Below are 26,590 nucleotides of genomic sequence, written 5' to 3' on the forward strand. Positions count from 1 at the left end.
GAAGAGCCCAAGCCAAACAACTGCAAAAAGTCTGAACTGTTCTCCATCACACTGGCGCTGACTGCACTGGCTGGCTGTTCTGAGACTTCTGGGTATATATATCATGAGATAAAACAGACGAATAATTCCATGATCCTCTATTTTCACCCTTCCTGGTATTCTCCCGGTATACGGGAGAAAGAAGATATATGTAAGACAAAAGGTTAGGTGAAAAACTTCAGTCCTGAATCAGAAATACCAGTTTAAACTCACGATGTATTTTTATCTGAAAGAAAAAGACATTTTTCTTAGCTCTGTCTATTGTAAAGGCTCACAAACAATGACCAATCCAGCCCAGCGAGCAGGCTGGCACCCAGATTGTGGTCCTGAAACAGCATTTTCCATGAAGAGCAACCAGTGCCCCTCAGAGGAGAGCTGACTCCAGGCCTGGGGCAGAGCACGTACAGGTGCGCCTGGAACACCCTGTCGTGGCGCAGGGCAGGTCAGAAGGACTTGGCCAGAGGCTCTCGCTTGTGAAGCTGGGAGAACTGGATCATTGATAAGGGTCAAAACTGTACCTGAGTGGGTCACATTAGAGATGTTTATGTGCCATTAGGCCCAAGGGTTCATTGTGATACCAAACCAAAATGGCTAACTGGTCACAAATGGACAATTCTAATAAATCAACTCACTTTACCCAAAAAAAAAGCAATAAATGAAAGAAGCAAACACATATTCTGCTTTTCCTATATCAACTGCAAACCACATTGGAGATAAGTGAGTTTCTCTTTAGAAATGTATTCCAACAAATAAAGGAAACAGGAATGCTAGAATGACAAAATCACCCTACTGCAATCTCTAATAAAATAAAGGATCTAGGTTAAGCATTAACAACAGTTTTGTGAGCTCTCTCACAAAACGAGACACACCAGACATCATGGGCTTCCTGATGGGAGAACACAATAGCATCCATGAAGGGGTCTTGCATCCTGGCCAAATCAAATCTTATTTGGGTCAAGCCTCTAGATTTAAGAAGTAATTTACAGGCAACAGGAGGACAGGAGAATATATAAGACAACACAAGGAGACATAGTAAAATCAGGACTGAAGGAAACTCTACAGGACCAATGACCCTGTTTCTTCAATAAGTGAGAGAAAGAGAGCTACAGATTAAAAGACCTAACAGACATTTCAACAATCAGTGTGTGGTCCTCGTGTGGCTCTTGACTCAAATGGAAAAACTCACGACACTTGTGAGATAACTTGAAATTTTAACAATCAGTGAATTTTTGATGATAGTAAAGATTTAATTTTTTTAAGAGCAATAATTGTATTTTTTTAATGTTTTGTTTATTTATTCGGCTGTTCTGGGCCATACTTGGGGCACCCATGATCTTCAACCTTCATTTGCTGCATGCACACTCTTAGTGGTGGCGTGTGGGATCTAGCTCCTGGATTGAACCTGGCCCTCTGCACCGGGAGCGCAGCGTACCTGCACCGTGAGAGAAGTCTCATGGTTGTTTGTTGTTTTTGTTTTTTTAAAAATTTGTCTTTGAAAAAAAAAAAAATTGTCTTTGAGAGATACACACTGAAACACAAACCAATGAATACAATGTGGTGTCTAGAATCTGCTTCAAAATATAAAGGGGAACAGTGAGTATCGGCAGACCTGAAACAGGACTGGCTGTTCTGGTGGCTGGGGTTGGAGGCGCAGGGTGAGCACACAGAAGGATTCATTACACCCTTCCATCTTCTTGTCTATCTTTAAAAGTTTTCTGCAATTAAAAAATGTTACCAAACCAACGACTGGACTGCAGGAGCCTCACCCCTCTCCACATCCCTTTAGGCTCACCATCCGGGGCCCCCGTCTGGTGACGGTGCCACAATGGGTTACCCTCTGGTTTCCTAGTCTGGCTCCCTGAACAGGCTTAACGAAGGTGAAAGATCTGACAGAACATCCTTTCCAAGTCCACTGCTTTTCCAGCTCTATTAAGCTGCTGTAACAACACACTCTGACAAACCTAAATATTCCCTTTTCCGTATGGACAACAAAGTAAAATAGAGCACCTGACATACCACAGACCAAATTCCTGCAAATTTCCCCCCCTCCAACTTCTATTTTATCTCTCTCCTCTCTCCCCATATCCCCTGCCCGCCGCCAACTATCCGTTTTTGGTAACCATAAAATTCCTATGTCTGTGAGTCTATTTGTTTTTTAAATAATTTCATTTACATATATTATATATATATATAAAAGATTCCACATAAGTGACACATATTGCTATCACTTATGTCAAATTCCTCTAATTTTTTTCTAGAATTGCAGGAATTTGCCAAATAAATAAATATGTATTTTTTAAAAAGACACATTTAAAGCAACCCAAAAAGGTTGAAACTACGAGGCTGGAAAAGATATGAAGCAAATACTAACTAAAAAAGGGAACTTTTGGTCTAATAAAGCTGTATCAGACAAAACTGAGTTCAGGGCAAAAACAACAAACCACTAATCAGAACAATGGGACTAACTTGCTCCAAACCAGAAACTGACAGAATTATAAGGAGAAGCCAAGAATTTCAAAACCACAGTAGGAGCTTAAAAAAAAAAAAAAAAAGTCAATTATAAACTTACAGATCAAGCAAAGGAAAAGAATGAGTAAATAAAGGATCAGAACCACATATTTACAACCTTGATTTGCCCATATGCTACCCCATACTTCCCAACTGGAAAACTGCACTTTCCTTTCAAACACACTTGGAATAATTGTAAAAAGTGACCAGGTCACAGAGCAACACTTGACAAATATCATGGACTATCCTTCCAATTCAGGAGCCTCAAGAGACGCGGGTTCAATCCCTGGGTCGGAAAGATCCCCTGGAGGAGGAAATGGCAACCCACTCCAGTATTCCTGCCAGGAGAATCCCATGGACAGAGTCCATGGGGTTGCAAAGAGGAGGACACGACTGAACAACCGAGCATGATCTTAACCACATTTCCTGACGTGAAGTCACAGAACCAGAAATGCTCTGGTGGGGATGGGGGTGCAGGCAACAATAATTTCCACTTTTTGCCCCTTTCCTCTCAATACAGAGAATCTGCCCTCCCACTAACCTAAAGTTAATATTGTATATGTGTAGAGAGTGAGCTCTACTGAGGAAAAATTATACGTTTCTGAAGAACGTGGAATGATTGTGCCACTTAATATCAAAGACACAGAAACAGCTAACTGCACGGCCAGACGGAACCTGCTTGCATCTGCGTGCCTCCAGGGAGCGATGCGAGGATTAGGGAGATAAAGGACTAAGTCATTCAAGGGAGCCCAGATGCAACACAGGGGCTGATTGTAGCCTGTGAGTTTTATTTAAATTCTCTTTTTCCTTAGCCTAACACACTGAAAACATTTCATGAGCTATTGTCTTCCCAAGGCAACTGCCTAGTTATGAATTCTCTGTTTGGTTTTGTTTTTCCTTATCAGAAAGGAAGCTCTAAAAGAAGAGCTGAGGCCTGAAGACAAACTAGTATATTATCAGACTCCTGGTCCACCCCGAGCAGTTTAGAGAATCACGATTCATTACCAGCTACACGTTCCTGTCCCAAACATGAATTATGAAAAAAGATCTTGACTCCAAGGGGCAGCTGTTCACTGCTGCTGCTAAATTGAGGCATTAGGAGTATTCGATTTACCAAGACAAGGAGACAAAGATCAAGCTCTAACATAATCACTTTTCAAAATGCTTGCAAGCATTTACAAGGTAGGGGAAGGACTAGACTAGGAGGGATGCGTACATGCTAAGTCACTTCAGTCGTGTCCGACTCTCTGTGACCCCATGGACTGGAGCCTGCCAGATTCCTCTGTCCATGGGGATCCTCCAGGCAAGAATACTGGCTGCCATTTCCTCCTCCAGGGGATCTTCCCAACCCAGGGATCCTGTGACTTCTGCATTGCAGGTGGATTCTTTACCACTGAGCCACCAGGAAAGCCTAGGAGGGATAAAGTTCCCTTTACTCAAATTAGAAATCTAACAAAAATTTAGAGAAAAGTCTTTAAATGTACCTAAAATACTTTACCGAAAACATTTTATCTCCACTTACATATAATTTTCCAAACAGTATTCCATTAAAATGTTTCCGTAGTCATACTAAAAATGACTACCAACTGCTTGTAAAAATTTCTCTAAGGAGTTAACATCAACAAAATATAACCATCGCTGCCATTCCGATCCTGCCCTGTGGTGTTTGTGTGTATCTTTCCTCATTCAGATCCATTAAATCTTTTTATTACCAGACAACATAGAATTTTATACACATGTGCAAAAACTGCAACTCTTACTTTATTCGTACATCAAAATGAATCTCTCCTTTAAATGCGGCCCAACACAGTACACGTTATGGCAAGGAAGGCAGGTCCCTCCAATTAATTCTCAGTAATTTCATGAGAAAGAGGAGGAGAATTTAAACAATAACAGATTTTTAAAAACAGTCTATGACAGATATTTTCAGAACAAACACTACTAGCACCACTTTTAAAAATATATATGCACACATGGGGGTCACAAATGAAGCAGTTCCTTGTTTCTGTTGGTCTGAAGTTATCCAGAAGACTCGGAGGTAAACTCACTGCAGAATTTCAGTTGAAAGATTTCTCAGGAAAACACACAGATTAAGTTCCTATGCCTTGCCTCTCTTACTAAATGTGACCCTCCACAGATGAGGAAGTAAATGCACCAGTGGATAAAGGCTATTCTCTGCCAAGAAGTGAAACAGATGACCCCCACCCATCTGTGAGATAAGGATGTGTCTGGGAAGTGCAGGAAGCCACGTCTGAAGTTGTCCAAGACCTGTCAGTTTCAATACTTCATACTGATATGGTCCCGTCAACGCAGCGGTCACAGAAGGGACAAATCCTCCCAGCCAGCGAGGCGGGGCATCCATCACTCTCAGACAAGTAGGGTGCATACACCCCACCCACAAGAAAAGTCAAGAGCGGCTGTGTGTGCAACAAGCTCCCAGGCAGGTGCGCGAAGGCAGCAACGTGCCAGCCGAGCGTGTGCTGGGGCACAGCCTGTCCACCAAATCCACTGCCGCCTGTCTTCACTGTCGCTCAGCCGTGAAGGCATCCCACGTGCCACACAACCGGTCAGAGCTGCTCAGTGAATCCGGGGATCTGATTAGCCTAACAGACTTACAAGTGACACTTTAATTATGGGCTCCACTCAGGGAAGACCGGACTTCGTGTTCTGTGTACAGAGGTGAAAGATTGTGTAATGGGACAGCAAGTCCCCTTTCAACCAAATCTGCCGCACGTTACTTTCTCTAAGTACCTAGCAAAGGGATTAAGTGAGTCTTCCACAGTCTTTTACTCTTCTCCCACCCCAGGCCCCTTCCCTTCTAAAAGGGACCAACATGCAAGCTAAATTCTGCGGATATGAAGAGGCTGGCAAGGTGAACCACACATCCGGGTTTTCTCAAACCTCACCACACAATGAAAAAAGTGACGTGGAAATCCACAAGAGGATTCATCTGCAGAACTAAGGTGTCAGAAAAAAGAAAAAAGAAAGACAAATCATCTTCAATAAAAGTCAAATGCAAGAGTTGTAGGAATTACAGGCACACATGTCCAACATACAATCTCGATGCTTTAGCTATACAACCATAATAAGAACAAATGCCCAAAATTGCGATACTCTGAGGAGATGGCTCCGGGTAACCCAGCTCACTACATGAAGCTCCTCGGTGTCCATCCACCTGATGACCCAGCACTCAGGGTGTCCCCGTGCCAGGTACCACACAGGTCACCACTGGTGAGGCTGGGCCCCCTGCAGCAAGCCCGTCTCTGCGGCAGGGCTCCTGTTAGGCAGGAACCAAAACCTCTCACAGCTCTCCTTGAAAAACAAGTAGGCAGCCCAGAAATCCTTTTTCCCTAAGGGTGCTGCACGGAACATGCGGAGGAGAAAGGAAGGTAGAGATGAAAAGAGTCAAGTCTCGTGTTTCCATAAGAATCCTCCAACACTGCCACCACTCCCCGGGGGAGACCAGGGCCGGGTCCCTGCGAGCCTTGGGCTTTCTTGAGCCAATCAACACACACGCTTGTCGTTCGTGTACTTCTGTGTAAAGATACCTTATTTAACACACGTTGCTGACTCACTACTACTGAACTGAGCAATAAGGGACTGTAACTCATGCCTGAATGCAGCTTCTCTCACTACAAGGCACATTGGTCTTGTCGTGCCGGGAATACAGACCGCACTTTGGCCCCATGCTGGGGGCGGGGGCATTTCAAATGGCAAAAATCACCAACAGAAAGCACAAAAATGTGCAAAAAGTGGCAATAAATAGGCGGTGAAAAGGATCCTTGTTTACGGTATGAGCTGCACCGAGAAGCATCGCCTTGTTCAACCTCCACTGGGGACCGTGTGTGTCTGGAGAGTCACGTTTCTGCTGCTCTGCGCATGTCCGTGAATGACCATAAAAGCTCCCTGAGTGCTGATTTTGAGGTTGCAAAAAAATTTTAACGAGTAGGTGAATTCACAAACACAGAATCTGTGCATGATGAGGACTGACTGTACTTTTAAGACCATGCCCAAACCAGCCTCCTGAACTGACTTTGGGAATAAATCCGTAGACCAACCTTATAGCAATCTTACTGACTTCTGGGTCTGTAGGGTCCTCGGATTACTTGCCAAGCTCCTGAAAAGCTGACCTCTGTTAACAGGAAGGGGCTCCAGGAGCTAGTGCAATGGGGCCCCCTTGTAGGCTCCAGGGGAAACCCCTAACTACAAAGTGGGTAAATGAAGAATTAGAACAGCAAGGCAGGAAGCCATGGGTAAGAAAGGGACAGACGATGAAAAATCATTTTAGCAGCAGTTTTGGTCTCATGTTGAAAAGGTGCACATGGAGGGTACTTTTATCTGAGAGGTACATCATTCTGCAAGCTTTACACCAGTCTCCATGATGCGGCGATGCACACTTTTTATAGCATCAGTTCGGTAATATTTTAATGTCTGGATTTCTGAATGGGGACAGGATAGGGTAAGAAGTGCATGTTTGCTAACCAGCTAGCGTGAGACCATCACCTTTCTTACTGCCATCAATTCTTCCCGGCACTGAAAAGTATATTTTCTCATCTTGCTTTTACAGCTGACGGTTCAGAGAAGTTAAGTCAAGCACCCAAGATCACACAGCCAATTTTATTCCAAGTTCATCATCGCATCCGGGTTTCTTTCAAATGGTTACAGTAAGCTGGGTAATTCAATTAACTGTGTATCCAATGAAACAATCAACTGAGAACAGTATTTCTGGCAAACCTGATTCAGGAGTTTTTCTCCAGGTACTCAGATCTTTTCCAAAAAGAGAGGAAGTTTTCTCTCTGTGGAAACTTCTCTCCTATTCATAAATCTTCACACCAAACTACGGAAGACTGCACACAGATCAAACAGCAAATAACAGAAGTCTTCACTCCGACTCTTAGAAGAGCGGCACTTCACCCTGAGGGTGAAAGTGGCCCTGAGCAGGCACCTAAGGAGACCCTGGCGGCAGGTTTCTCTAAGCTCCAGACTCTGAGGTTTTTGCTCCCACAAATGTTGCCTAACTACTGCCGTACTGCATGGGGGTTACGCTGTGCAAACGGCACGCTCTATCTGTCCACACTACTTAGTGTGAATAAGCATTTAGATGATAGGTTTTACTAGGAGATGGAAAGGTGGATTAGTTGCCAGCACGACAGCACCACCTTCTGGTCGGTGACATGGAATGAAGACAAGACAGAAAGTCACACCTGGATTTAAAAAGCATTTTAACAGTTTGGTAACTCAGAAGAGTGGCAAACTAGGAAACTTTAGTTTCCACAAAATCCAAATAATGTCAGTAGTAAGCAAACACCCTCAAGGACCAATCCTGGAATAGAAGAAAATTTAACTGTAGCTCACTACTGGTCGACTTTCTACTTCTGGAAAGTCATGCCCAATCTCTCAGCTCTCCCACAGCATGTAACCCATTGTTCCTATAGGAAAGAAATAACAGGAAAGACAGGAAAGAAATTCCTTATCATGCAGGAAAGAAATGTGAGGAAAGAAATTTCTTAATATGTCATCACCCACGCTCACACCCACACACCTCTGGGTGCAGAGAAAGGCTCTCCGGTGCTCACATACAAAGTCGACATCTGATTGGGCAGCAGTACCAGGAACCCTCAGGATCTGGTCCTTTCCAACCATCTCTCCCACTGGTCCCAGCTGGCAGTGAGTGAGCATCACCCTCTTACAGGCTCAACAAGTTGTGGGACAGATGGGGGAATGGATGACGACACAGTATCATCTTTAGGTTCCCCAAAAGCATGAGACTCCCTGTGTTGGAGACGGATGTTGGGTCTGAGGCCCAAACAGGGCTTCCTACCATGGCCAATGCCACCCCCTACAAAAAATTCAGACCAGGATCATCAGTTATGCCCCAATAAAATAAAAAGTAAAAAAAAAAAAAAAAAAAAAGGAAATTCAGACCAGGTGACCCTCCCCCACCCCCACCCCACATCAGTGAAAAGACCTGATAATTGCTCGGAGCCTCTAAAATCTAAACTATTTCCTAATCTCAAGATTAGGAAGAGACCCTAGCAGCTGGTTTTCCAAGCCGGCCTTCTTCAGTACAATGATCCCTCCCACTGGCCCAGGGATGTCAGCCTTTTTCTAATTTCACCATCAGCTGCCTTCCACGAGGAAGAGCGAGCAAGGGGGATGGAAAGGGGTGAGACGTTTTAGCCGCAGTATCCCTCTCTGGGTTGAGAAACATGGAGGTCTCCACCCAGTTTACGGAGACTTGAGTGAAGGAACGAGCCTTCCTGCCGTTTGCTGTCCACACCGATCCCCAGCCCCGCTAGAGACAGGGAGCACCTGAGGACGCAGATCGCTGTGAGAGTCACCCTCACCTGCCAGAGGGCTCTGCACACGGAAGAGGAGACTCTCCATTACATGGAAGCTTTGCTTATCTCCTAAACTGTCTGAATTCACTTTTTTGGCCATGACCTGCAACACTACATTTTTATTACAACCCAGTACACACACACACACACACACACACACACACTCCCACACGTACAAATTTATACCTGGAAAAAAGTTACATTAAAAAAAGCAAACCTATCATTATCACATGAGACTCTGACATTTTCTAACTTTTTTCCTTTTATAAAAAATAGGCTGGTCACACTCAATCACTAAAACGATTTCACAGCCCAGTGAGAGGGAGCCAGCCTGACAAACCCTGTCGTAAACATCCACTCTGCTGCCTACAGCCCCGCCTGCACCATTCTCTCTCTTCTCTGTTAACTCAGGATCAGCCAGCCCTCTTTCAAGGACCCCACTGAGGCGTCTTCTCAAAGCCTTCCCAACTCATCCCAGCAACCACCCCATATACCAAGGATGTAAAACGGCATACAACACTTGCCATCTGTATACCTTCTTTCACTCACCCATTCAATTATTCTCTCCTACCTTGACTCGCTTCAGTATCCTTTGTATAAATGTTTATATGTTTGTCCAAAGACGAGCCCACTAGGTAGGATTTCCTTTTTTTGCAATCTTGTTTGTCAAGAGATAATTTTTATGAACTCTAAATTAGGATCTGAAGTGCTCTGTCACCGATTCCTGGAAGCCATTGGCCCATTTATTATTCTGTGTAGCATTTATAGACGTGGCAGCTTCCCAGATAAATTCAATTTGGCCTCAGTCTCAGAGAAGGCTCTGAAGCAAAGACCAACCTCCTAGACACTTAAAAATAAACAGAACCTGCTTGAATATATCTGCCTATTTTTGACCTTGTACTACAATGACACCAACACATATGAAGGAGTACCATGGGGGGCGGGGGGCTGTGCCACCTCTGACAGCATCCAGGCTTGTGCAGGAGCAGCTCAAATTGACACACTAAGCACTCCATACCTGCAAATTCTTTTGAAAGCCCCAGACTTCAACAACAACAACGACAAAAAAACCAAACTGAGATGCAATATATTATTTTAAAACCTGATTTTAAAAACTACCTCAAGGGGACTTCCCTGGTGGTCCAGTGGGTAATATTCTGTGCTTCCACTGCAGGGGACTCCAGGTTCCATCCCTGGTCAGGAAAACTAAGATTCAGCAGGCTTTGCAGTGTGGCCAAAAAAAAAAAGAAAAGACTACCCCAGATCACCATTACAGGAGGCCTGTACAAGGGATCAGATGCAAACTCCTAGTTTTAATGCACACATTTCATGTTTTGACCTTCTAACTTCCTTTCCAGCCACTCCACCACGTGTACCCACGTTCCAATCAAATCAGAGGATGTGCTGGTCCCATTCTTTGCCAGAACTTTCTCAGGTTTCCTCTACTAGGCTACCTCCATCCAACTCAGAACTGGGAGCAGCACCACCTACTCCAGGAAGCCTCCCCAGCTGACCCTCTTCTGTGTCTCCATGACAGTCTGAACCGGTTCTCTCTCTCGGAGCAGCGTACCTTATCCAAGCCCCTAGTGATGTACTGGTGGTCTAGATCCCCATCTGCATCACCAAACCATGAAATCCTTCAGTGTGGAAACCCCTGTTATTTCATCTCTATTTCTTAGTTCAGAACCTTGGTTCTTCAACAGTAGACAGGCAAATATTTATGTAAAGATTAACACTGCAGCTTTCAAATGAAACCCAGCTTTCTGGTTTTTTTTGGCCACGCCACAAAGCTTATGGGATCCCAGTTTCCCAACCAGAGATGGAACCCCTTCCCCCTGCAGTGGAAGCTCAGGGTTCTAGCCACTGGACCACCAGGGAATTTCTAGAAACTCATCTTTTTAAAAAACCTTGCAAACCACCTCATAATTATTCTCTTCTCTGCCATGACTATGAAGAACACCGAACATAAAAATACAACGTTTCTACCAATACACAGTGGTAAATCAATAAGGCTTACATGCCATCTGAATATATGATTATAAAAATGCACATCTAAATGTGACCCAGCTCATACTATAACACAATTCATATTTTGAGAAACAATAATTACTAAAATCAGTAGGTATCCATCCTATAAGTAGTTCACACTGTTTTGCTAGATAATATGCTATAATAATTTATTTCCCTTTCCTTTAAATTATCTACATAATAACAATAAAGGATTTTTGAAGGGAAAAAAGCTCAGTTTCAAAGTTTTATTTTCATGTGTTGGTGTCTCCTCTATGTCATCTGTGTGCTCAGTTCCTCAGTCATGTCCAACTCTTTTTAACACCATGGACTGTGACCCACAGGCTCCTCTGTCCATGCCATTTTCCAGGCAAGAATACTGGAGTGAGTTGTCATTTCCTACACCAGGGGATCGTCCCAAGTCAGGGATCAATCCCGAGTCTCTAGTGTCTCCTGCCCTGGCAGGCTGATTCTTTACCACGGTGCCACCTGGAAGCCCTCTTTTCTGTTCCTTTCCCGAGTAATGTAGCAGTTTGCTCTTTGGCCTGTGACGCAATTAGAAAACAAACCTCCATGAAATTCCCCATGTTGCTCCAATTAATGAGGAATAAAGGACATTCCTACTAGTAGGACAGTGTAATATAAAGCCTTATTACTGAACACTTATTTTAAGCTGTGCTTGCTTTTTATAATCAAGCAACCTGAAACACACTAGTAAATACCTAGATATGTTGATACTGAGGTGTAGAAATTAAGGCAAAACCCTGGTCTGAAGTGCCAGGGTCACCACCACCGTCAATTACAAATTACTTAACACTCCAACGGTCTAATATTTTCTGGCATTTTTGCTGAACATAATGAAGTCTCATTCATCCTGCTACAAAAGTGATGTTTGGGATTCTTTCCGGGATAAACAAGAAAGGACAGGTTGTAAAAATACTCAACAGTGGAAATATGATCAACAAATAACACAAATCAAAAATGCTTCATACTTACCTTCCCAGAATAGCAGATTTACACCAAAAAGTTGAAGAAGGAAAATTCAGAGGAACTAATTCCATAAATTTCATGATCAGGAAAAAGTACCATAAAATAACTACAGTCAACCACATGCTAGACATTTAAGAATTTTAGAAGCAAGAAGTTTCCTTTTGCTGTCTTCTTGCACATATGAAAATGCAAGAAGTATGCCTTCATTATTAAATTTTAATTTACAGGTAATACCTGTCCTACAGAAAAATCAGAAAACACGGAAAAAAAAAAAAAACACACACACACACAATAAAGTGAAATTTACCTGTAGTTTCACCATCCCATAAGATTTCACTGGCAACATCTTTCATCCCCTTCATGGGTCACAGCCTTCCAAGACAAATGTGTCATAGTGAAGACTTCTGACAAAACGTTTCCTCCTCCTCCTCCAACAGAGGAGGAAATGGCAAATCACTCTAGTATTCTTACCTGGAGAACCCCATGAACAGTATGAAAAGGCAAAAAGATATGACACCGGATGAGACCCCCCAGGATGGACCATTTCCAACACATTACTGGGGAAGAGCAAAGGGCAATTAATAATAGCTCCAGAAAGAATGAAGTGGCTGGGCCAAAACAGAAACAACACTAAGTTGTGGATGTGCCTGGTATTGAAAGTAAAATCTGATGCCTTAGGGAACAATGCTGCATGGGAACTTGGAATGTTAGGTCCATGAATCAAGGTAAATTGGACGTGGTCAAGCAGGAGATGGCAAGATTGAATATCAACACCTTAGCAATCAGTGAACTAAAATGGACAGGAATGGGTGGATTTAATTCAGCTGACCATGATATGTACTACTGTGGGCAAGACTCCCTTAGGAGAAACGGAGTAGCCCTTATAGTTAACAAGAGAGTCCAAAATGCAGTGCTTGAGTGTGATCTCAAAAATGAAAGAATGATCTTGGTTTGCTTCCAAGGCAAACCATTCAACATGACAGTAATACAAGTCTATGCCCCAACCACTGATGCCAAAGAAACTGAGGCTGACTGGTTCTATGAAGACCTACCACACCGTTTAGAACTAACATCAAAAAAAAAAGATGTTATTTTCATCATAGGGGACTAAAATGCAAAAGTAGGAAGTCAAGAGATACCTGGAGTAACAGGCAAGTTCAGCCCTAGAGTAAAAAATGAAGCAGGGCAAAGGCCAACAGAGTTTTGTCAAAAGAACACACTGGTCATAGCAAACACCCTTTTCCAACAACCCATGAGACAACTCTACACATGGACATCACCAGATGGTCAATATCGAAATCAGACTGATTATGTTCTTTGCGGCTAAAAATGGAGAAGCTGTATACAGTCAGTTAAAAAAAACAAACAAACAAAAAAAAACCTAGAATTGACTGTGGTTCAGATTACAAACTCCTTATTGCAAAATTCAGACTTAAATTGAAGAGAATAGGAAAAACTATAAGGCCATTCAGAAATTATCTAAATCAAATCCCTTATGATTATATAGTAGAGGTGATGAATAGATTCAAGGGATTAGATCTAGTAGACACCGTGCTTGAAGAACTATGGACAGAGGTTCAAAATACTGTACAGGAGGCAGTGACCAAAATCATCTCAAAGAAAAAGAAATACAAGAAGGTAAAGTGGTTGCCTGAGGAGGCTTTATAAATAGCTGAGGAAAGAAGCCAAGTGAAAGGCAAAGGAGAAAGAGAAAGATATGCCCAACTGAATGAAGACTTTCAAAGAACAGCAAGGAGAGATAAGAAGGCATTCTTAAATGAATGATGCAACGAAATAGAGGAAAACGATACAGTGAGAAAGACTAGAGATCTCCTCAAGAAAATTAGAGCAATCAAAGCAACATTTCATGCAAGGATGGGCACAACAAAGGACAGAAACAATAAGCACCTAACAGAAGCAGAAGATGCTAAGAAGAGGTGGCAAGAACTGTATAAAAAAGGTCTTAATGACCTGGAAGGCCACAATGGTATGGTCACTCACCTAGAGTCAGACATCCTGGAGTGTGAAGTCAAGATGGCCTTAGAAAGCATTACTACCAACAAAGCTAGTGGAGTTGATGGAATTCCAGCTGAGCTATTTAAAATACTAAAAGAAGATGCTCTAAAGTGCTGCACTCAATATGTTAGCAAATTTGGAAAACTCATCAGTGGACAAAGGCCTGGAAAAGGTCTGTTTTCATTCCAATCCCAAAGAAGGGCAATGCCAAAGAATTTTCCAGCTACCATACAACTGCACTCATTTCACATGCTAGCAAGGTTATGCTCAAAATCCTTCAAGCTAGGCTTCAGCAGTATGTGAACCAATAAGTTTTGGATGTACAAGCTGGGTTTAGAAAAGGCAGAGGAACTAAAGATCAAATAGCCAACATTCACTGGATCACAAAGAAAGCAAGGGAATTCCAAAAAAACATCTACTTCTGCTTCACTGACTACACTAAAGCCTTTCACTGTGTGGATCACAGCAAACTGTGGAAAATTCTTAAAAAAGATGGGGAGTACCAGACCATCTTACCTGTTTCCTGAGAAACCTGTATGCAGGTTAAGCAGCAACAGTTGGAACCAGACATGGAACAACTGAACAATTCAAAATTGGGAAAGGAGTATGACAAGGCTATATATTGTCACCTTGCTTATTTAACTTATATGCAGAGTACATCGTGAAATGCTGGGCTGGATGAATCACAAGCTGGAATCAAGGTTGCTAGGAGAAATACCAACAACCTCAGATATGCAAATGATACCACTCTAATGGCAGATAATGAAAAGGAACTAAAAAGCCTCTTCATGAGAGTGAAAGAGGAGACTGAAAAAGCTAGCTTGAAACCAACACTCAGAAAACTAAGATAGTGGCATTTGGTCCCATCATAGCATGGCTAACAGAATGGGAAAAAGTAGAAACAGTGAAAGATTTTATCTTCTTGGGCTCCAAAATCACTGCAAATGGTGAATGCAGCCTTGAAATTAAGACGCTTGCTCCTTGAAAGGAAAGCTATGACAAACCTATACAGCATATTAAAAAGCAGAGACATCACTTTGCTTGTCGAGGTCCATCTAGTCAAAGCTATGGTATTTCCAGTGGTCATATGCTGATGTAAGAGTTGGACCATAAAGAAGGCTGAGGGCTGAAGAATTGACACTTTCAATCTGTGGTGCTGGAGAACACTCTTGAGAGTCCCTTGGACTGCAAGGAGATCAAATCAGTTAATCCTAAAAGAAATCAATGCTAAATATTGATTGAAAAGACTGTTGCTGAAGCTCTAACACTTTGGCTACCTGGTGCAAAGAGCCTACTCATTGGAAAAGACCCTGATGCTGGGAACGACTGAAGGCAAAAGGAGAAGGGAGCAGCAGAGGATAAGATGGCTAGACAGCATGACCAACTCAATGGACATGAATTTGAGAAAACTCCGGGAGACATAGAGGACAAAGGAGCCTGTTTGTTCTCTGGGACAGATGCAATGGAACCTGCTTTCTAACTTATTCTGTGTAACCCTGAAAAGTATGTTGATAAACACAAGAACCACAAGACACAAAATTACATTCAAAGATGCACAAAATCATCTGAGTAAAGGAAAAGATACATATACCTCACTGGAGACTGAATATGTCAAAATAAAGACATCAATGGAATTAATTTGTTAAAATAGCAGTGAAAAATCCAAGTGGACTTTTTGAGTGACCCTACCAGAACAATTCTAATCTCAATCTGAAGAATAAATAAAAGCTTATTTTGAAATAGGAGTAAAGAGTCCTAAAACTGTATAAATGTCCAGCACAGAACTGGTTAAATAAACGATGATATATTCATGATGAAATGTTCTTCAACTAAACACAAAAAAATATAAAGAGTTTATTACATAGACATGAAGCACAGTTAAAAGAACACAGTAAAACAATACACAAAGCATAAAATACTATAAGGTGAATATATACTTAAACATACACAATTCAAAAGTACATCTCAAATGCTACTGCATTATCTGTTAATAATGAGAGGGGTGCTACACAAATTCTTAATTTTTTGGTACTTTAAAACTTTTCTATTAACAAAAATTATCACTGTTCAATAAGAGGAAAAAACGACTTGTTTTAGATTTTTTTCTTTAAGATCATCATTACGATTTCACGTCTTCAGAATTTCTTTTAAGAAAATAATCAGAGATAAAGGCAAAGATGCTCATTAAAGAAGCTATTTAAAATAGTAAAAATGTGGATATAACTTATACAATCCAGAAGGGATTCCAGTTAAATAAGTTATATATATCTATACAATGAAATATAGTGCATCCATTAAAAGGAAACTTGTAGAAAAATGTGTAATGGCATGGGAAGTGCTTGTGAAATAATGTTAAATAAAAAAGCAGACCTAAAAGCCATTTAGGGCTTCCCTGGAGGCTTAGTGGTAAAAATTCCACCTGCCAATGGCCGGAGACATGGGCTCCCAAGAAGATCCCATCCCACACGGAACAACTAAGCCCGTGCGCCATAACTACTGATCCTGCACTCTGGAGTCCTCAAGCCGCAACTGCTGAAGCCCGAGCTCCCTGGAGCCGGTGCTCTGCAACAAGAGAAGCCACCACAACGGGAAGCCACGCACCACAACTCGAGAGTAGCCTCGCGACCTCAGCTAGAGAAAAGTCCGTGCAGCAAGGAAGACTCAGCACAGCCAAAAATCTAAAATAAATATATGATTGTTTTTAAAAAATGCATTTAAAGTCAGGTCTCTAGTATTAAAAACATTATAAAAATACTCACCCAGACAGAGTACAACAACTGACAGGAAACACTAACCAAAATACTGCTAGCATTCATATCTCGATGGTGAGACCATGGTTGAACTGTTTTCGCCTTTATATTTTCAGATATTTCTCACATTTTCTATAGTGAGTTTGATTTACTTCTAAAATTGGAAGCGGGAGAGCAAAACAAAAGCAATATTTTAACAAATGACATGACAACTAAATTTGATGGGTTTCCTGAATATTCAGCCAGTGCATCACAAAGCAAAGTCTTCGAACCAGATATAACATGGCCCCTTAAACACAAAGGTCGAACCCAGTTCCTTGAACAACAAGCAGGTGAACAGAAGATAAAGATCCAGCCTCTGAGGCATAAGCACTGCGTTTCTCCTGGTGACATTCTCACTGCCACAGGACTCATTTCCTCACTGCTTGCTTTAACACTGGTCATTCTATTAAGAACTTGGGAAGCCTTATCTGGCAGTCAGGAAACTTTCCGCCCTATTCTTACACCAGCTAATGCCTTAATTAGGAAGAGTCCAAGTTACTGTCACGCTCTTAAATAAATCTGACTGATACAGATTTCACAGCAGAGGTGCATAAGACCGCTAACTCTCAAGATTAAACACATGAGGGAATTAGGCAAACAAGAAGGTTCCTAATAAATATTATTAAGAATTTCCACAGTGCCTTTTGTGGATTAAGTGATTTACAGGGGGAATAAAAAGAGTTAGTTGCTCTTACAAGTTTTCAAAGGAGAAGATATCAACACAAAACATACAGACATGCATGCTTTTTTTTTAATTTTAAGATTTTGGCCACAGCCCCTAGACATGCATGTCATACTAATAATGATTTCCCTTTACCAAACTGAAGTACTCAATAAGCCACTACTATTAAAAAAAAAAAAAATCTTGTCTTGTATAAAAACAAATATAAGGACTTCCCTGGAAGTGGTTAGGATTCCCCACTTCCACTGCAGGAAGCACAGGTTCAATCCCTGGTCAGGGGACTAAGATCCCACATATTGCGTGGTGTGGTCAAAAAATAAAACAGAACACTGCTTTCAGGATCCAGTACTTACAGCATAAAAATCATGTATAATTTTAACCAAAAGTTAAGTCATCTATCCTCTCCCTCCAGAACAAGCTTATTTAAAAGAATTTTTATTTTAAAAAGGCATGTTGTAGTTGAACTCATTTATTTATTGCCATAATTTATAATTCAAGATAACTGAACCTACATACCATTTAAGATTAGGAAAATTATCAAGAAAGGAAAAATATCACTTACTTTTTGGTTCTTGACTATTCTGTGCATTTCTTCTTTGACAAGAATAAATATACAGAAACACACTAGCCAACTATGAAAAGCACCACAGATAGAAGCAAAAACACCAATCATTTGTCAGGATATTGTCTATCAGTATATGCGTGGTATTTAAAAGGAACTAAACTTTTTATTTTGGGGGGCTTCAAAATCACTGCAGACGGTGCCTGCAGCCATGAAATAAAAAGACACTTACTCCTTGGAAGAAAAGTTATGACAACCTAGACAGCATACTAAAAAGCAGAGACATTACTTCGCCAACAAAGGTCTGTCTAGTCAAGGCTATGGTTTTTCCAGTAGTCATGTATGGATATGAGAGTTGGACTATAAAGAAAGCTGAGCGCCAAAGAATTGATGTTTCTGAACTGTGGTGTTGGAGAAGACTCTTGAGAGTCCCTTGGACTGCAAGGAGATCCAACCAGTCAATCCTAAAAGAAATCAGTACTGAATGTTCACTGGAAGGACTGATGTTGAAGCCCAAACTCCAATACTTTGGCTACCTGATACGAAGAGCTGACTCATTTGAAAAGACTCTGATGCTGGGAAAGATTGAAGGCAAGAGGAGAAGAGGACGACAGAGGATGAGACGGTTGGATGGCATCACCGACTCAATGGACATGAGTCTGAGTAAATTCCGGGAGTTGGTGATCGACAGGGAGGGCTGGCGTGCTGCAGTCCATGGGGTTGCAAAGAGTCGGACATGACTGAGCAACTGAACTGAACTGAAACTTTTTAACTGATTAGATGAAGTAAGTGACAGGTTGTTACTGCACTAACATTAGATTCTCTTAAAATGTTATTAAACTAAGAGAAAGAGGTAGTTCAAGCATGGCATAGTACAGCAGGAAGTTTTGCATCAAAAGCAGATGCTATAGGGGCAACAAGCGAAAAGCAAAGGTAAAAGCATTCCACCTCCAAGACGGAGGAATAAGCTCCTAACAAGCTGACCTTTCCACTGATGACAACATAAGCTCTGGGGGAAAATGCTAAAAACAAGTATTTAAGGGCCCTAGGACAGAAACAGAGAGATACTGGAGGGGATTCAAAACTTGAAGGAAGCAAACTAGCACAGTGAATTTCCTGGGTTTTTGGGGTTTTTTTTTTTGTTTGTTTGTTTGTTTGTTTTATGTGACTTAGCCCTAGAGGGAATCTGCAGTAAAAAGGGCAAAGAGGAATTAAAATTCTGATAAAGGAATCCCATGTCTTTCTCGTCGGAGGAGTCAGGGGGCTGGGGTTGGCAGGGAGCAAGGGGTAACCAGTGGCAATACAGAATGACGAAGGAATCCTAGAAAAGAGGAACCCAGGGTATGGGCACCCCAATGTGGGGCTTTCCAGGGGCACTACTGGTAAAGAACCCGCCTGCCAATGAAGGAGACATAAAAAACACAGGTTCAATCCCTTGGTCGGGAAGATCCCCTGGAGGAGGGCATAGCAACCCTCTCCAGTATTCTTGCCTGGAGAATCCCATGGACAGGGGAGGCTGGTGGGCTACAATCCATACCCTCGCCCAGGAGTCGGACATGACTGAAAAGTGACTGAGCACACACAGCACAACTGGCTGATCCTTGGCCATGCATGTTGGCAGAGTGAAAGCAGTCTGAACTGCTAATATCTAAGCTATTTCGCACCACAAGCATGAGAGACTTTGAAGTTTAGGCTAACTGCCTGTTAAAACTAAAACAAAAACAGCAACACTCTTCTGAGGAATATAAGTGAATCCAAAGTCACCACAAAAGAATAGTCACACTGTCCAGGAAACAATCCCAAGTTACTGAATATATGAGGAGTCAGGAAAATGTGACCCAGTCTCAAAAACAAGGTAATCAACAGGTACCAATGCTTAGATGACACAGGTTATTGTGTGTCATTGCAATTACAAGTACATTGCAATTACTAGACAAAGACTTTAAACTAGCTATTCTGAATATGTTCATCAAAGTAAAGGTATATAGGCTCAAAATAAAAAATCTCAACAGAGAAGTAGAAAAAGTGAAAAGTAAACTGAATGAAAATACAGAACTAAAAAATATATAAAATTAAAAATTCACTGGATGGGCTTAATAGCAGAATAATGATGACTGAGGAAGAGTCAGTGATCTTGTAGGTCAACAGAAATGATCCAATCTAAAGAAGAGAGAAAAAAAGGTAGAAAAGAAATGAACAGAGCATCAGGAAACATATGAACAAAATCAAAAGGTCTCCTACATACAGGTAACTGAAGCCCCAAAAGAAGAGGTAAGAGAATACAGAACAGGAAAAATATATTCAAATAATGTCTAAAAACTACCCAAACCTGATAAATGACATAAATCTATAGATTCAAGAAAGCCATGCCTATGTACATCATACTCAAACTCTAAAAAAATCAGTGGTAAAGAGAAAAATCTTTAAAGTAGTCAGAGAAAAACAATTCATTACACAGAGGGCAACAATGATTCAAATGACTGCAACCTTGTCATCAGAAACCATGGGAGCCAGAAGATGGTGGAACATCTTTAAATGCTGAAAGAAAAGCCCAGAATTCTATACCTAGCTAAAATGTTCTACATGAATGAAGGCAAAAAAAGACATTTTCAGATTAAAAAAAAAAAGAGAAATAGTTGCCACCACACCAGCACTATAAGAAATACCAAAGAAGTTCTTCAGGCTGAAGGTAAGTGATACCCTAAAGAAACCTGGATCTTCAGCAATGAATGAAGACATTTGAAATGGTAACTATCTGGGAAAATACAAAAATTCATCCTTTTAATTTCTTAAAATACATATGACTACTTAAAGCAAAACTATAACACCATTCTGTGGGATTTATAATCAGAGCACTTGTAATGATACCTATGCCAATCACAGTCAGAAAGACAGTAGGAATTAGAGTAAATGGGCCTATTTAAATGTACTGAATTCTGTGGAATATATATACAAAGGTTTCTACCTATATATAGGTAAGGTTTCCACCTTCTATATAACATGAACTCTAAGAGGACTGTGAAAAGTTATGAATGTATGTTGAAATTTCTAAAGCAAATAGGTATATAACACTAAAAAGCCAACAGAAAAATTAAAATGGAATTCTTTTAAATTTTTCAAATAATCCAAAAGAAGACAGGAAAGGGGGAAACAAAGGAATAAAAAAACAGAGTGAATAAACAAAAAACAAACTTTAAAATGACAAGCCTAAGCATAGAAATAATTACACTAAACATCAATGGACTAAATACTCCAATAAAAAATCAGAGTTATCAGAATGGATTTTTTAAAAAAGCAAGACCCAAGTATGCACTGTCTGCAAATACAAGAGATTATTTTATGTATACATAGATGGGCTCATAGTAAATGGAAGAAAAAGGATACACCACAAAGGATTTACCAAACATAAAAAAGACTAACTATATTAATATCAGATTAGACTTAAAAATAACAGTAACACAGAAGATGAAGACAGGCATTTCATAATGACAAATGAATGAATTTACCAGAAATTCAAAACAATTATAACAGGTTCAAAATATATGACGTGAACAAGGATAAAATGAAAGGGGCAAATAGACACTTCCACAATCATTTAAGAGTTTAACACCTTCTCTCAAAAATGGATAGAATTACTAAATAAAACATCAGTAAAGATACAATATCTGAACAACAATGATATTTATAGATCAAACCTTATCCCGCAGCATTTACATTCTTTACAAGTGTACACAGTAAGTACGTTCAGCAAGACAGGTCATATCTTATGTGAGGCTATAAAGCAAATTTCACTGCATTTAAAAGGATTGAAATCATAGTAAAATTTCTAACCACAACACAATTAAATTATAAAGTAGTAACAATAAGAAATCTAGGAAAATTCGAAGTACTTGGAAATTAAACAACAGCCTTCCCAATAATCCCTGGTTAAAGGAGCCTTTAGAAAACGTGTCTAACTTAACAATAATGCAAACACAAAGTACAGTTGATGGATGTACCTGAAATGGGGAACTTATAGCTTTAAATGCTTGTATTAGAACCAAAAAGAGGTCAAAATCAATGACTGGGACAGGGTCTTAGCTACATACACACTGTTGGCTGGGCGTGAGGCCTTCTGCACTCACACTGGAGAAAGAAAGTCCACCCCAAAGTGAACACTGGGGCAGACTTTTGAACTGCTTGAAGGCGGGATGCCGAACATTCCCAAACCTTCTTGGCAAAAGCAGAAAGCCTTAATGGCTCAAGGTGCTCAAGCACATCTGACTGATCACTGGCTGTACTGCTAAGCTATTGGAAGCCAGGCTCAAAAATATTTTAGAAGACAGGGGAGGAAAAAAAAAGCACATAACTCTACTTCAAGAAACTGGAAAAGAAGAGCAAAGTAAATCCAAAGCAACTTAAAAAAAAAAAAAAAGAAGAAAGAAAACAACAAAGCAGAAACCAACAAAATAGATGCCAGCAAACAACAGAGAAAAATGAAGTCAGCCAAAAGCTGGTTCTTTGAAAAAAGCAGCAAAGTCAGGAACCTAGAGTGACTGAGGAAAAACGAGAACACAAATCAATCCCACAGATGAGTACCTCTACAGATTCGGTAAACTTTAAAAGGCTAACAAAAAGCACAGGTGAAGTTTAAAGTTATAAGCAGCCTCTTCAGAAATCCAGTACTAAATAATCACCTCAAAAACCATATCACAACTCTGATGTTTATCTGTTCAGCACAATCACAAGCTGGGCTTTTAAAAGGATGATTTAACATAAACACACTCATACTAGGGACTGAGTGAAGCTGTAAAGCCAGGTACCTACCCATCCCCATAAACTCATCGTGAACAAGCTCGTAAGGCAGCGTATCAGGAATTTCTGTAAATCCCTGAATGGGGGCTAGCTTTACAAAATAACCACTGGGTTTTTTTTACCTAGGGCCTTCATCAATTTTTGTTTTTTAACATTTCTCTGTAGTATTCATGGTGTGCTCCAACCTCTGATTTTCAAAACAAATGAAAAGCTAATTTTCCTCAAGCTATTTCTATAACAATTATAGGCAGAGGGATAATGCCTTACAATGTATTTAAGGAGTTTCCCTGGTAGCTCACACTATAAAGAATCTGCCTGCACTGCAGGAGATCCAGGTTCGATCCCCGGGTCAGGAAGATCCCGTTGGAGAAGGGAATGGCTACCCACTCCAGTATTCTTGCCTGGAGAATTCCATGGACAGAGGAGCCTAAGGACACATAAGACAATGTCTAAATATTGAGACTAAGACTAGGAAGAGCCAGTACATTTGAAATATTGTTGAGCTCTTTCCCCCATTTAACAAGACTGCATTAGGTATATAAAAATCCTAAATATGTCTGAGTTATTCAGATGTGACCATTACAGGTGATTTCTTATTCAATGACTCTGAGAAAAATTATCAAACAATGAGGCTAAGTGATCTCCTCCATGGCATCAAGTCCCACACTGGCCACAGGCTGTCTTCCCAGACAGAGGGGAAGAATGTGAAGAAACAAAAAGCAACAGGAATCAAACTAAATGACACTCAGGAGAAGAGTTTTAATCGTTTTGATAGACCTGAGAAAGAGCTGTCATAGTCATGAAAATGCTCTGAAGAAATCTTGATTAGACTCAGTATGACGAAGAAATAAAAAAAAAAAGACAGGTGTCAGTAAAAAAGCAACTCCTTAAATGTAAATCAAAAATAGTTTGTAACTGAGCCAAAGAAGCCATTATGAGCTGCTATATAAATAGGCATTTAATGATTTTTCCAATGTTATGTTATTGATCTAACAGGCCCTGTGTTTCCGCTGAAATGAATAAGTAATTTGTTTAAGATAACATTAACAGGATTTGCAGCATATTAAATACCTTGGGTCTCGCTCATCGGTAAAATCACCATGATAAAAAACAAATTCTACACTGTTTTTCAGTGAAACATTTGCATCGTTTCAGAAACCACAGTGCAAGGCCTGAGACACGAGATACACCCAGCAAGTGCAGAAAGGTATTTCTAAGTCATGACACCTTGAATGGCATTTATTCAGCTCAACAACTATGTAACATACACTTCTAACATCAGACACTACAACTCGAAGCCCTGAAAACACAATGGCAAACAAGAGATAAGGTCCCTGCTCTCAGAGTTTGCAGTCCATCTGGGAAGACCACCAGGGAAGCAAGGTATGCTAAAAAAGGGTACCAGGCTCCGTACAGGGAACAGGGTCCAAACCGCTGTAAAGGGAGCCTGGAGACACGGTTGTCGAGGCTGAGCTGAGGATGGAGGTAGCACAGAGCCAGGCTGCTGGAGGGAGAGGATGGTTGAGTACAAGACGGCTCCTGGCCAAGAAAACTGCAGTCACAGGCACAGTACGTGCAAATGGCCAGGTATTTACGTTACCAGTTGTCTTTTCTGTCAGAAGAGAGACTATGGTGGAATATTAGACTTGCTTAGTAAAGCTGCATGTGTCAAAAGACAAGTCACAGGACTTTCCTGGTGGTCCAGTGGTTAAGAATCCGCCTTCCAAAGGAGGAACGCATGTGTGATCCCTGGCTGGGCAGCTAAGCCCACGTGCCACAACTACTAAGCCCTCAGGCTCTAAAGCCCATGCTTTGCAACAAGAGAAGCCACTGCAAAGAGTGAGCACACTGCAACTAGAGAGCAGTCCCAGTGTGCCAAAACTAGAGAGCGCCCACAGGCTGCAACAAAGATCCCCAAAATAAAAATAATCATCATAATAAAATAAATAAAAAATAAAGAAGAGAAGGAATTAAAACAAAACAAAACAAAACAAAAAACAGTCACCTAACTTCTTAACCTAGGAGGAAAAAAGGTAAAAAGTCACAATTTCATCTTGGCCAATTCCCTACATGGCCCATTCACATGCCAGGGATGAGAAGGAGATCAGTGGTGAATGTGTTTGTGTCCAGTCACTCAGTCATGTCTGACTCTTTGCAACTCTATGGACTGCAGCCCGCCAGGCTCCTCTGTCCATGGAATTCTCCAGGCAGGAATACTGGAGTGGGTAGCCATTCCCTTTTCCAGGGGATCTTCCTGACCCAGGGATTAAACCCAGGTCTCCTGCATTGCAGGCAGATTCTTCATCATTTGGGCCACCAGGGAAGTCCCCAGTGGTGAATAAGATGGGCAATGAACAAATCAGAGGACTTCTGTGGCTATGTGATTCTGAAATCTAGCTTCCTGATTTCAGCTATCACTGAATAAAATATTGAGCTTAAAAGCTACTGTACTATTGAAAGATGCAAAAATAAGTAAGGGAATAATCATATCAGGACATCAAATACAGTATAACAGGAACATTAAAAGAGGCTTTGACACCTCTTACCCATAAACAAGGAATTATGCTTGCATTTTCAAGTAAATATTACTCACTAGTGCCTTACAGATTCCAGATTTACACACACTTATGTTTACTGTTCACAGCAATGGAGGCCAAGCAGTATCAGATAATTACTACCAATTGTCAGGCACTGCTGGTGGAGTGCCAGGCTCTTTGCTGGGAACTTAAAATCTGTGATCTTGGGGCTTCCCTGGTGGTCCAGGGGCTAAGACTCCGAGCTCCCAATGCAGGGGCTGGAGAGCCGCTGGTTGGATAACTACATCCCACAAGCTGCAAAGAGTTCACACGCTGCAACTAAAGATCCTGCACGCCACAACAAAGATCAGCGATCCTGAGTGCCACAACTGAGACCCAGAGCAGCCAAATTAAATAGACAGATGTGTGATATCATCTTACAAAGTAACTATCAACATCTCCATCTCTCAAGTGAGGAACCTGTGGCTTAGAATTTATGTGACATGCCTTGAGGTGCGTGGCTGACAGGTGGCAGAGGCAGGCTAGTTCCCATGTCAGTGTGACTTTAAAGCCTGTGCATCCCCTTCGCTCCCACTGCACGGCCTAATTCCTTGAAGTCTCACAACCATCTTAATCTCAGGGTCCCTGCCCCACACTTGAAGTCATCCTTAGCTTTCTAATAACCCATTCCCTTCGGATTCCATGTAAACTGCCTTTCTAAGGATTGTGGGGGGATGGGTCACAAATAAGCAAATATGAGAACATGTAACTATTAATAGCAATATAATTCACACCCTGTATCCAGTACTGTTCCTGGTGTCATAAGCTCCTGCAGTGCCTTTCATATGGAAATCTACTTCGAAATAACCACCATAAAAGTTCAAAGCAATGCCAGCTTTATATATATAATCATCTCATGTAATCCTCACAACAATCTTAGAAAATCCGTAACATTGTCCTCAGTTTATAAAGATAAGCAGAAGCTTATTAAAGAACTTGCCCAAGGTCACACTATAGGTAGTGCAGCAATATGATTCCAGAGCCTAAACTTTCCATTTCTATAACACGGCATATATTCCTGTGATGGTTATATACTTTTTTTTTAAATACCAAAAATATTTGACCTGAATTTGTGTATTTGTAGAAATTTTCATATAGAACTGCTTATATTCTACTCATACATCAGTCAGAATTATATACTTTTAGCCTGTGGCACTTCATTTAATAAGAAGAAAATGTTAATCAGCATACATAACATTTTCATACATTTTTATTATTTGTACCAGGGAACTTGAAATCTATGTGAAGAAGTAGCTGAACAATACATATTTTCTTCAATAGCT

The 26,590-nt window shown here is 40.9% G+C and overlaps 1 protein-coding gene across 10 annotated transcripts in view; it reads right to left on the reverse strand.

The window, feature by feature from the left end:
* Window positions 1-26,590, reverse strand: part of PARN (poly(A)-specific ribonuclease) — a 184,914-nt gene that overhangs the window by 95,046 nt on the left and 63,278 nt on the right. The window lies entirely within an intron of this gene.

The sequence above is a fragment of the Bubalus kerabau genome, chromosome 23 (genome assembly GCF_029407905.1).
Source record: "Bubalus kerabau isolate K-KA32 ecotype Philippines breed swamp buffalo chromosome 23, PCC_UOA_SB_1v2, whole genome shotgun sequence".
Taxonomy (NCBI): domain Eukaryota; kingdom Metazoa; phylum Chordata; class Mammalia; order Artiodactyla; family Bovidae; genus Bubalus; species Bubalus kerabau.